This window comes from Monodelphis domestica, chromosome 4 (genome assembly GCF_027887165.1).
Source record: "Monodelphis domestica isolate mMonDom1 chromosome 4, mMonDom1.pri, whole genome shotgun sequence".
NCBI lineage: Eukaryota > Metazoa > Chordata > Mammalia > Didelphimorphia > Didelphidae > Monodelphis > Monodelphis domestica.
The window spans coordinates 89550743-89563606 of NC_077230.1; the positions used below are offsets into that span (position 1 = coordinate 89550743).

A 12864-nucleotide genomic window follows, 5' to 3' on the forward strand; every position below is an offset into this window, starting at 1 on the left:
ATAGACCACTGGGCAGATCAAAGGTAAATATTTAGTGCCATGACAAAGAGGCATAATTTTAGGCATCTGGAAAGAAGTGAAAGTAAAAATGACATTGGAAGAGAGAACAATGGCACTGGGGATAGAACAGGGATGCTTAAGTCACATTTGGAATCAAGAAAGGAATAACAGGATAACTCAAATTCGTGAGCTAAATTACTAGATTGGATGTGGAAACATAGTAGTGTATCATTGGGTCAAATTTGCCCTTTCTTAAGCCTGCTAATAGTGAAATTGGTGAATTGGTGCAGGGACTCAGCTAGTTCTCAAGTCCTATGATCCCTCTACTCTACCAGCCAGATGAGGTGCATTGGCCAGGACCTCATTATTTCTTACCCGGATGCTTGTGATAAATGGTCTTCTAACTGGTTTCCCTATGGCTCCTTTTCCAAAAATTAAGAACCCGATAAAATTGTTAACTCTTGGAAGTCAGGGGCAGTCTTTTCTTGGCCTTATCTTTATGTTCCTAGAATTCTGCAAAAGGTATTTGCCCAGAGTATGTGCTTGACAAATATTTGTTGAACTGAACATAGGATTTTCATAGCTCTGATGCCAGAAGGGATCATTTGCTCCAGATCTTTCATTATGTAGATGAGAAGACTGAGGCTGGGGAGGGCAATGAGTGATTTGCCCTGATCACCCAGGTAGTGAACATGAGAGTTTTGGTTTGAAACCAAGTCCTCTGACCCAAGAGTCATTCAGAGCCTGGCCTAGGACTCTGATCTCACTTACATTTGACAGGATGAACTTTAGCTTGTTGATGTCACTCTTCAAATGTGGAACCCCACAATGAGTACAATGGTATTGACCAGCATAGCACTGCTACAACTTTCCTTTAGGTAGATAATGCTATAGTTAAGAAGAAATACCAAGAAATGAACAGAGGTTGGTTTTTTTATGTAAAGCATCTCAGCATGCCTGAATCTTATTGGGATTGATACAGGTCTGAGTCTGTTTCTCAGCTTTTCAGGTTCAGAAACTATTTCTTTTCCCAGTTCACTCAGAGATTAGATTCCGGAAGACTGATTCATGATTATCAAATTAATAAATGGATTTGTAAATTAGAATGCCAATTCTTAAATTTACAAGGAAGGGAAGATATGCCTTTCTGGAGAGTGAAATTCTTATGTGTGATATCCAGGGAAACTATTCTTTGATAGATAAGTTTATGGAAAACTAGTTCACTTTCAGAACACTCTTCTTTGAACAAAGGGAATTGAATAGGTTTATAGAATATTTCACTTTTTTGAGCTGTGGTCCATCCACAACAATTGTCCACAGCAATTTTCTGCTGAAGAAGACATCTTTCCATTGATGGGGGGGGGGGGGGAATGGAGGAAAAAAGTATGTTCTAAATACTTATAAGTTTAATCTACATTGTTAATATTTTCTCCATTGCTTTCTTATGCCTAGACAATCAAGAGAATATAAATCAAATGTCGATTTGTAGCACTTGCTGATTTCCTAGGTGTAAGTGATCACACTCAAAATTGAACAATTAACTTTTACAAGTCCTTGGAGATGTACACTCCTGATTATAAATATATTCTTTTCTCTATTCCCCCTGCCACTTCCCCTCCCCCTAGGTCTTCCTGCTTCCAACTTCTCTTTCCATGCACCAAATAATCTTCCTAATTTCACGTTCTGACAATGTTCTTCTCTTTGCCTAAATGTTCCTTATTTCTTAGGAGGACAAAATGAGACATCCTTAATCTAGCCTTCCACAGTCTCCTTCCAATCAACCATTCCAGCCTTTTTAAAAATACTTCTTCTCTTCATGCACTTTATGTTCCAGCCAAATTGGACTACTAAGTGTTCCCTGAACTTGACGTGCTGTCTCTTGCCTCTCTGCATCGATGCGGGCTGTTATGCACTCCCTCTTCTTCCCCACCTGTTAAAATCTTTCTCTTCCTTCATGCTTAGTATGAGTGCCATATCCTCTGTGTAGCCTGCCAGAATCCCTGCAGCTGAAAGAACTCTCTCCTTTCTCAAGTTTTCCTAGAGGATTTTGTCTGAATTCTCTTTCTCACACTCTCTCTCATCTTGTATGTATCTATGAATGGGTCTTATTCCATCTAAGAGATTATAAGCTTTTACCTTAAAAGTAAAGATTAAGCAATTTTTCATCTTCTCATCCTCTAGGTCTTACACATTTCAAATGTTTAATAAATGTTTATTGTGCTAGGAAGAATATTTACCAGGAATTCCTTCTCTATGAGTTAGGTGAGTTCTTTTCCTTAAAATGTATTCAAATGATCTTGGAGACCTGATTGACTCAGGGGACTAAAGACTTGGCTATTGATATAGATTCCTGGTTACCTGTGCACCAAAAGCATTAGGCGTCCCAGCCCCTTCCTGATTCTTTTGATGCTAAGATGGAAAGTAAGGGTTAAAAAAAATATTTATTTGTTTGTTGCATTAAAACACCGTCCCAGAGGCAGCTGGGTAGCTCAGTGGATTGAGAACCAGGCCTAGAGATGGGAGGTCCTAGGTTCAAATCTGGCATGAGACAGACACTTCCCAGCTGTGTGACCCTGGGCAAGTCACTTGACCCCCATTGCCTAGCCCTTACCACTCTTCTGCCTTGGAGCCAATACACACACAGTATTGACTCCAAGATGGAAGATAAGGGTTTAAAAAAAAATACCCTCCCATTAAAGAAGGCATCATTTGAGAAAAAGATATATGTAATATGTGAAACCATGTCTTATTTCTGTCCAAAAATTTGTTCATTGAACTAGAAAAAAATTATAACAAAATTCATTTGGAAAGACAAAAGGTCAAGAATGTCAAAGGACTTAAAAAATTAAAGGAAGGTATAGCAGTAACAGATTTTTGAACTATATTATAAAGCAGTAATGATCAAAACTATCTGGTACTGGCTAAGAAATAGAAAAGTAGACCAATGGAACAGAGCAGATATGACAGACAATTGTAAAAGATTATAGTAATCTTGTATTTGTTGAAAGTAGAGAACCAAGTTTTTAGAACAAGAATTTTCTATTTGTTAAAAATTGTTGGGAAAACTGGAAAGCAGTTCTGGCAGAAACTATATGTAGACCATTATCTTACACCATTTATTTTACCAACATAAGATCAAAATGGATACATGACATAGACCTAAAAGGGATATATCATAAGCAAATCTGAAGACCAGGGAACATATTACTTATCAGATTTATGGATAGAAGAATTTATGAATAAACAGGAGGTGTAGAAGGTGTTGTGAGATGTAAAATGGATTATGTTAAATACACTAAGTTAAAAAGGTTTTGTATAAATAAAACTAATGAAATCAAGATTAGAAGGAAAGCAGTCAAGGGGAAAACATTATATTTATTCATTTATTCATTCATTTATTTATTTATCCATTTACTCATTCATTCATTCATTTATTTATTTTTATTTATTTATTTATTTATTTATTTTTAAAGCCCTTACTTTCCATCTTGGAATCAATACTGTGTATTGGTTCCAAGACAGAAGAGTGGTTAGATTTAGGCAATGGGTCTAGGTTTTGCCCAGGGTAACACAGCTGGGAAGTGTCTGAGGCCACATTTGAAGCCAGGACCTCCCGTCTGTAGGCCTGGCTCTCCATCCACTGAGCTACCCAGCTGCCCCCAAGGGGAAAACATTTTAGACAGTTTGTCTAATAGAATTCTTCTTCCTGATTCTTTACCCAGAAACTTATATGGACAATACAGAGGGAGGGCAGTTATGCTTAACAGTATTCCAGCTGAATATCCTTGTTGAAAATCCTCCCCTTGCTATGTAAGTAAATCTTTTTGTTAGTCAGACATTCTTCGAATGTTTTCTATTATTCCATTATCAAACTAGAATTACCAGAGGATGGCCCCAAGTCAGATCCTTATTAGAACATTTATGGAACTGGATTAAACAGGGAGTTTTGGCCCGGGAAAGGAAAGACAGGCCTGGAGAGTTGTCTTTAAGTATCTGAAGGACTCTCATGTAGGGTAGGGATCATAATTATTCTGTCTAGCTCTGGGGAACTGGGACTTGGAGAAAGAGTAATTCTAGAGAAAAAATAAATTTATCTGTTTCTTTCCAGTTACAAAGTATTTTGTATATGTATTCTCAATAGATAGAAATTCTAGAATGGCAGACAGATTTTAGTTTATTATAAGCATAATGTGTGCCACAGGTTCTTTTGGGACAAGACTGCCCTAGCTATAGATATATTTTATTTATTTAAAAATATATTTTAGTTGTTTTAATCAGCCAAAATCTGCCTTCTTACTCTTCAACCCCTACCCCAACTGAGAACACAAAATTCATCACAAACATGTACAATCAATCAAAACAACTTTCCACATTGGCCACGGATCAAAAAAAAAATTGTCTCCTTCTGTGCTCTAAGTTCTTCACTTGCCTCTCTATCAGGAGGTATGTAGCAGGTTACATATCAGTCTCCTTGAATTATTCTTGGTCATTATAATGATAAAAGTTTGGCACTATTGTAATCCATCACATTTATCTGCCATAACTTATTCATTGACTCCCCAATTTATGGGTATCCCTTCAAATCTTCATTCTTTGCCACCTCAAAAAGAGCTATACATATTTTTATATATCCTTAAAGTTGTTTGCTTAGGACTAATCCCTCCATTAACCTACCCTTCCTCTAGTTCCCCTCCCTACTTTTCCCCCTTTTCTTTTATTTTCCTTATTGAATAGAATGTTATTTCTGTAACCAATTGTGTATAATCATAACAACCAATATTTATGTAGTGCTTATATGTGCCCAGCACTGTGCTAAATGCTTTAAATTATTATCTCGTACATATGTGTGTGTATGTATTCTTCCTGCTTTTGACTCCTTTAAATGAATGAGGTTCAAGTGTCAGCTGCTGCCCCCAGCCCCTTCCTCTTTGAAAAAAATGTCCACTTGGCCACTCTGATGATGTGAGATAATTTTCCTTAACCTTCCTTTCCATTCCACCCCCTGTATGTAGCTTGATCTTTGTTCAGGCTTTTATCAGTGTTCATTCATATTTACATTTTTTATGTTTCTCTTCACTCCTCTGTTTGAACTTCAAAGTTTCCCTGGCTCTCCTCTTTTCATCAGGAATGCTTAGAAGTCTTCTATTTCATTAAAGATTCATTCCCCCCTGTGCATTATATTCAATTTTTCTGGGTAAATTATTCTTGGCCACAACCCTAAATCCTTTGCCTTCTAGAATATTGTATTCTATGTTCTTTATTATTTTATAATTGTGACTGCTAAGTCATGTGCATCCTCATTGTGGCTTCTTGGTTCTTGAATTCTTTTTTTTTTTCTGACTGCTTGCAATATTTTTCCTTGACATGGAAAACTCTGGGTTTTGGCTGTAATGTTCCTGGGAGTTTTCACTTGGGGATTTCTTTCAGAAGATGACCAGTGGATTCTTTCTATTTCCACTTTACTTTCTGGTTCTTAGAGTGCTGGCCAGTTCTCTTTTAAGATTTCTTTAAATAGAGGCAGGTAAGGTTGCTGAATGGATAGAGAGCCAGGCCTAGAGATGGGAGGTCCTGGGTTCAAATCTAACTGGAGACACTTCCTAGTTGTCTGACCCTGGGCAAGTCACTTAAATCTAATTGCCTAGCTATTATTGCTCTTTTGACCTAGAACCATTTCTTAAAACGAAATGTAAGGTTAAAAAAAAAACAACACTTTTTTTTGGTAAAGAGATTTTATTTTGCCAATTACACCTAATCACAATTTTCCACCTAATTTTTTTTTATTAAATGATCCAAATTTTCTTCCTCCCTCTCTTTCCCTCTTCCCAGAAATGGCAAGCAATTTGATTTGGGTTATACAATGTATTATCATCCAAAATATAGTTTCATATTGGTCATTGTTGTAAGAGAATACTCATATAAAAAGAAACCCCAAAAGAAAAACTCCAAAAAACTAAAGTAAAAATTGTATGCTTTAATTTGCGTTCTGACTCCAATAGCTCTTCCTGTGGAGGTGAATAATGTTCTTTGAAAAGACTTCTTTAAATAGGATGTTTAGGCTTTTTTATTTAGTCATGTAATTCAAACAGTCCAATGACTTAAATTTTTTCTCCTTGATCTGTTTTCCAGATCAGTTCTTTTGCTATGAAATAACTTAGATTTTCTTTTTTCCCCCCTAGTCTTTTGACTTTCAAAAAAATATTTCTTGTTGCCCACCAGAGTGACTGACTTTTATTTGGTCCATTTTAATTTTCAGGGAGTTTGTGGCTTAGAATAGGTTTTGTATTTTTTCTACCAAGCAACTAATTCCATTTTCAATTATTTCTTTCATAGCATTGCTGTCATTTCTTTTCCATTTTTCCCCATCAAGTGCTCTCATTCCATTTTATTAAAACATTTAAAACTCTTTAAAAAATCTCTTCTAGGAATTCTCATTGAGTTTGGTCCAAAATGAGTTTTTTCTCTGAGATTTTCTTGTTGACGTTTTGGAGTCATTTTCTTTTTCTAGGTTTGTGTCTTGAGTTTCATTGCTACTATATGGTGGGATTATTTATTTTTTTTGTTTGTTTGCTCATTCTTCCAGCCTATTTCTTTATATAAGACTTGAGATTAGAGCTGGGATATATGGTATTTCTGTAAGAAAGGCCTGGGATGCTCCTCTCACTGTTTTCTTGGGGTATGGAATGAGCTATTCTAGAATCTCAGTGGCAGGCTGGATAATAATTTTAAAATTCTTTGCAAGTCTTAAAATGTTATGAAAATGATAACATTTGTTAAATATTTTGCAAAGCATAAAATATTATATACATTATTGTTGTTGCTTTTGTTATTGTTAATCACGTGCAGATAAGTTTGCTTATTTGGAAATTGTAGAACATACAGTCTTTGATTGCTGGTGCCTGTGTGAGCAAGTGTGTAATAAGTGGTCCATTGGGAGTGAAGGTGTTGGTGGTGGATGCCATTGATGCTACTAGATTAAGCCTGTAGGGCAGGGTGGACATTAGCACTTTGTTGTGTCAGGGCCAGATCCTTTGGCATGTTACAATGATACACACCCTGGAAGTTTACCACCAAGGGACACACAATTCCCTTCCCATGGGGGGAATCTCTGGTCTTTTGGTGAAAATTGTTGTCCTGATCTTGGTGGATTTTCTTCTTTTTCTGCTACGGCTGATAAAAACCTGCTTGCCTTCCTGAGCAGCTGCTACTGTTCCATGTTCCACAGAAAGACTCCTGGGACGCAGAGCATGGTGATGGCATTGCTTTGTCATTCCAGCTTACTTTTTCCTTTCATGGAGAGTATAATTGAGCCCTACATAAGGCTTGTTCAATCTTTTTACAATGGCCTATCCAAAGTCATATTTTGTGTTAATCTGGAGACAAACACAACATAGTCATAGACAGAATCATAGATTTAGAGCAAGGAAGGCACCCCAGAAGTCACTTAGACCAAACCCCCTCATTATAGAAATAAGGAAACTGAGGTCCAAACTAGTTAATTAACTTGGTCTAGATCATGCAACTATTAAAGTAGTGCAGCCAGAAATAGAACCCAGGTTCTCTGACTCCAAATTTAGCACATATTCTGTTGTATCCTATTGTCCCTATATTTTATCTTGGGCTTTGAATATAACCCCAGTGATGGACTGACTGTATGTTTTTCTTCTGAGGAAATTTAGTGAAGGTGGCCTAATTAGCCTACCTAACCCATTACCAAGATGGCAACAGGGTAATGAATTTTTCATCCATAATGACTCATGAAGTCATTTTTTGACTCATTTTTTGACATAATGACTCATGAAGTCATGATTTGTCATAGTGGAGCTTTTCGTTTGGGTTAGGGTATGTGGAATATCCTTACCCACAAAGTACAGATTCTAGAAGTATGGAAATAAGTCCTAATTGGTTTTACCCTGGAATTACAAGCTTTACTAATTACTAATTGATGTCCATGTCAGCTTGTTTAATATTTTACATTCTGCTAGTTACAGCATTTACCCCAGAATACCAGAATCCTTTTGACCATTCCTTTGCTGCCTTTCTTTGAATCTCCATCCCTTAGCATATTTCCAAGTACATAATGAACAACTACTAACTAAATGGAGGAAGGGAATTCTTCAGAGGATAGGGTTCTGAATGAGAGTCCTCTTTGTAAAATAATCTCACAAAATTCCTCTTTTACAATAATCTCTTTGCAGCAAGATGAAGAAGATAGAAGATTAAATTACTGTAATTGTTCTCCCTGTGCCATGTCTCTCAGGTCTTTGCTTTCTCTAGATGTTCCTACAATATATATAAACTTTTCTGTTTATGATAGCTCATAGGGTGTGATTTTAACTAAGTACATTTCTATTTCCTCTTCCTTCCCTTCATTCCCCTCTCCCTCCCTCCCTCCCTGCCTCCCTTCCTCCCTGCCTCCCTTCCTCCCTCCCTTCCTCCCTGCCTCCCTTCCTTCCTCCCTTCCTTCCTTCCTCCCTCCCTCCCTTCCTTCCTCCCTTCCTTCCTCCCTTCCTTCCTCCCTTCCTCCCTTCCTCCCTTCCTTCCTCCCTTCCTCCCTCCCTTCCTCCCTTCCTTCCTCCCTTCCTTCCTTCCTTCCTTCCTTCCTTCCTTCCTTCCTTCCTTCCTTCCTTCCTTCCTTCCTTCCTTCCTTCCTTCCTTCCTTCCTTCCTTCCTTCCTTCCTTCCTTCCTTCTTTCCTTCCTTCCTTCCTTCCTTCCTTCCTTCCTTCCTTCCTTCCTTCCTTCCTTTCTTCCTTCCTCCCTCCCTCTTTCTTTCCTTACGTTTTCTCTCCCTTTTTGCTAGGAGCCTCTCTCTCTGATTCCCAGGGTAGGTGTTCTGGTGTTAGTTTTGGTGAATTTTCATTGGTAATGATTTCCAAGATCCCTTTCTCAGAGATTCTATGATTTTACTTATAACAATAAATTTTAAATCGGTTACATTTTAGTCCCTTTGGTGAGATTAGGAAAGCATCCTAGTTTCAGTATAGTGATTTTCAAATCATCTCAGAGGGAATGCTTTAAAATTTTGTCTCCAGATTTTTGTGTATAAATATGTGTATGTGGTCTATTTGGGGCCCATATCCCTATCCTCAATGCACTGACTACAGACACTTTATTTTTTATCAGCGGCCCTATCATGTAATTTCTTTGTACTGAATTTGTAGTTAATGAAAAGCCCCAAATATTTTCCACACAAATTGCCATTATATATAAAGCCTCTCTCATAATTTTATAATTGATTTTTGAAACCTATATATAATTCTTTACTGTTTAAATTCATGGGGTTTATTTTGCTTAATGTTCTACTCTATCAAAATATTTTTGAATTTTTATTTTATTATGTTGAATAATAGCTCTGGCTCTTTATGTCTCTGGCTCTATGTTTCTCTTACAGTTTTTAAAAAAATTATCTGCAATATTATATAGGACAAGATCATGGACCAAGTAGAGAGCATCTATTTAGTACAAGGCATTTTACTAAATACTTTTCTCCAGAATGATACAAGGTATTAACCTGTTAGGAAAGTGGTATGATTTTTCAATTAAATTCACCCAACAAAAATATCATGTAGCCCAGTAATCACATTTTTATTATGATATCCTTTGTCAACTTTTGTTTTAATTTGTTTTTGCCTGGACTACTGACTTCATTATCTTTGGAAACTCTCCCTTCCAAGCAACTATCCCACAAAGTAGTTTTACAGAGTTATCTAGAGCCCTTAGGAGTCGAATGTTTTATTTATAGGCCCAGAGCCAATATTTATCAGAGACAGGATTTGAACCCAATTCTTCCTTATTTAGAGGTAGGTTTTCTGTATACTCTGCCATGTTGGTTCTGCAGATGATTTGTGAAAATTAAGATTATACCCTATGTGTCATTTTCCTGATATAGGAATCTAACCCCTAGAAAAAGGTAAATGGACTTAGTTAATATGACCTGTTCTTTTCGAAAAGTATATTTTATTGGTTGTCTATATATCATAGTCATTTCAACTCTCTTATTCCAGAGTGAATCCCCTTTTGTGTCAAAGGAAAATAGTTAAGCAAAAACATTCAAGGCAGTGACAATATATACAATATTCTGTCTTGTAGTCTTACCTTTCTGGTGTAACTTTTTCTTAAACAAATTGTACTGATTACTTATTAATTACCACTTTCTTTTCTAAGTGTTTGTAAATAGCTTGTTTAATAATCATCTGTACTAAAATTTTTCCTCCTGGTCTGACTGTCTAGAATGCATCCTTTTTTGAAAATCAGGGGCAACATTTACCTGTTTCTAGTGTTTTGGAACCTCTAATATATATGTATATATGTATGTGCATATGTCCCTATATACATATATACATGCATATGTTTTTTATTCAGTTATTTCTGTTGTGTCTAATTCTTCATGATCCCATTTGTGGTTTTCTTGGCAAAGATACTGGAGTGGTTCGCCATTTCCTTCTCAAGCTGATTTTACAGATGGGGAAACTGAGACAAACAGGATGAAGTGACTTCCCAGGGTCACATCATTAGGAAGTATTTTGAGGCCAAATTTGAACTCATGAAGATGAGCCTTTCTGACTACAGGTCTGGCATTCTATCCATTGCACCCACTAACTGTCCTTTTATATATATCTATATCAATATATATATATATATGTGTATAGATGTGTGTTTGTATATATACATATGTATACACACATATAATGTTCATGTACCCAAAATGCTTAGTGTGATTTTAAGTTTCAGTAGCTTTTTATATAACATATAATATGTATTATCAATAGTATAATGTTATATTATATGACATATATATGTACATATATAACATTATAAATATATAAAGCTACTAAAGCTTGACACCATACTAAGAATTTTGGAACATCTTGTTGTATAGGACTATAAAATTTGCAAAGTTCTTTCCCCAAAACAACTCTGTGAAGTAAAACCTATACCTATTATTCTTCTGATTTTAGGGAAACTGGGGCCCAGAGACATTGCCCAGAATCACACATCTATTACACAGAGTCAGAACTTCTGACTCCAAATCCATCACTTCCTCCTGCTCCCCCTTATCACATAACCTTTAAAAAAAAAAAGAATTCCTTCTGTAAGATTTGCATTCTTAGACATAGTAAGCCTGGGATACTATTTGAGTAAGTCAAGAAACATTAATTTGTTAAATGTAAATAGCTGCGTTGTTCATATTCCTCTGACCTTACTAGTTAAATCTTAAAAAAAGGAAATAAGATTATTTTTTTGCATGTTCAGATATTCTTAATGAAACCATGCTGGCAGCTAGTGATGACTGTTTCCCTTTCTAAGTGCTAATATACCATCCCTTTAGGAATACCTTTAGAATTTAATAGGAAGATGATACAATGGATACAGTGTAGAGTCTGGAGTCAGGAGGACGCATCTTCCTGAATTCAAATCTTGCCTCAGACACTTACTAGTTGTATGACTATGGGCAAACCACTTAACCCTGTTTGCTTTAGTTTCCTTATCTGTAAAATAAGCTGGAGAAAGAAATGGCAAACCATTCTAGTATGATCCAAATGGAGTCATGAAAAGTCAGACAGGACTGAAAAATAACAAAAGCCAAGTTCACTGCTCTGTGGTTTAAAGAATGTACCTTTCCCCTATTTTAAAAAATAAGAACCACCTTAGCTTCTCTTCTGTCATGTGCCCTTTTCCATATTTTTCATGATTTCTCCCTATCTACTCCGGTCCCATTTTACAGATGAGGAAGGTGAGGCAGAGAGAAGTTTAATGACTTGCCCATGGTTACACAGCTAATTAAATATCTAAGGATTTGAATTCAGGTCTTCCTGACTCCAGGTCCAGTGCTCTATCTACTAAGTCTCCTAGCCTCACATAGTACACTCTCTGTGTGTCTTTTTTCAATGGGAGTTAAGTGACTTGCCCAGGGTCACGTAGCTAGGAAGTATCTGAGGCCAAATTTGAACCCAGGAAATCCTATATCCTCATCTGGCTTTCAATCCACTGGGCCACCTAGTTGCTCCCTTTATTCTTCATTTTTCTTCTCCCACCTCCACCAACCATACCCATTTGCAAAGTTCTGTCCATCTTGCCTCCACAATATCCATCGTCTTCTGTCCACTCACACAGCTACCCTAGTTCAGGACTTTCTCATTTCTTGCCAAGACTATTTCATTAGTTTTCTGGTTAGTCTCCTTCCCTCTAGTATTCTTCCTCCTTCATACAGCTGCAAAATCCATATTCCTAAGGTACAAGTCTGCTCAATGAGTTTCTGTGACTTCGTATCATCTCTAGAATAAAATGCTAACACTGTTTAGAATTTAAAGTCCTTTACAATCTGCCTCCAACATCTCTTTCCTGACTGATTTCATCTTACCTTCTCTATAGTCCAATAGAGGAACTCTTATTTTAACCAAACCATGTCTGCCAAAAAAATCCCAAATGGGGTAAAGAAGAGTTAGACATGACTGAGGAATGATTGAACAGGAACAACAATATTTTGTTATATTTGTATGCTTTATTTTCTTCAATTACTGGATAGTACATTGTCTCATTTAAAAATATTAAAAATATTACAAATGAGAATTTTGGTACATAAAGATCTTTATTTTTATGCTTCCTTTTAGGTTAAAGGTCCTAGTAATGAAATTATTGAATCAAATTAATATTATTAGTTTTGTGACTTATTGCTTATTTTCATATTATTCAAAATATTTGGGTCACTTTATCATCTGAATGTTTGCATGTTGACAGTTTAGAATATATTAAAGTTTCTATTTATCTATAACCATGCAAATATAGAATTTTAGTTCTGATTGGAAGTTGTCTAATTATTAGAGGATATAAACATTCATTCATTGATTATTAACAATTTATATTTT

The 12864-nt window shown here is 36.1% G+C and overlaps 1 long non-coding RNA gene across 9 annotated transcripts in view; it reads left to right on the forward strand.

Annotated features, from left to right (window-relative positions):
• The window catches only part of LOC103100669 (uncharacterized), a 58507-nt gene that overhangs the window by 17167 nt on the left and 28476 nt on the right, over nucleotides 1-12864 (forward strand). For 5 of the 9 annotated variants that reach the window (XR_008911126.1, XR_008911123.1, XR_001629834.2 and 2 more), the window contains one exon: nucleotides 3723-3810. The exons of the other annotated variants lie outside the window; for them this stretch is intronic. This is a non-coding gene — a long non-coding RNA (uncharacterized LOC103100669). The remainder of the gene's footprint in view (nucleotides 1-3722; nucleotides 3811-12864) is intronic. 9 annotated transcript variants of the gene reach the window in all.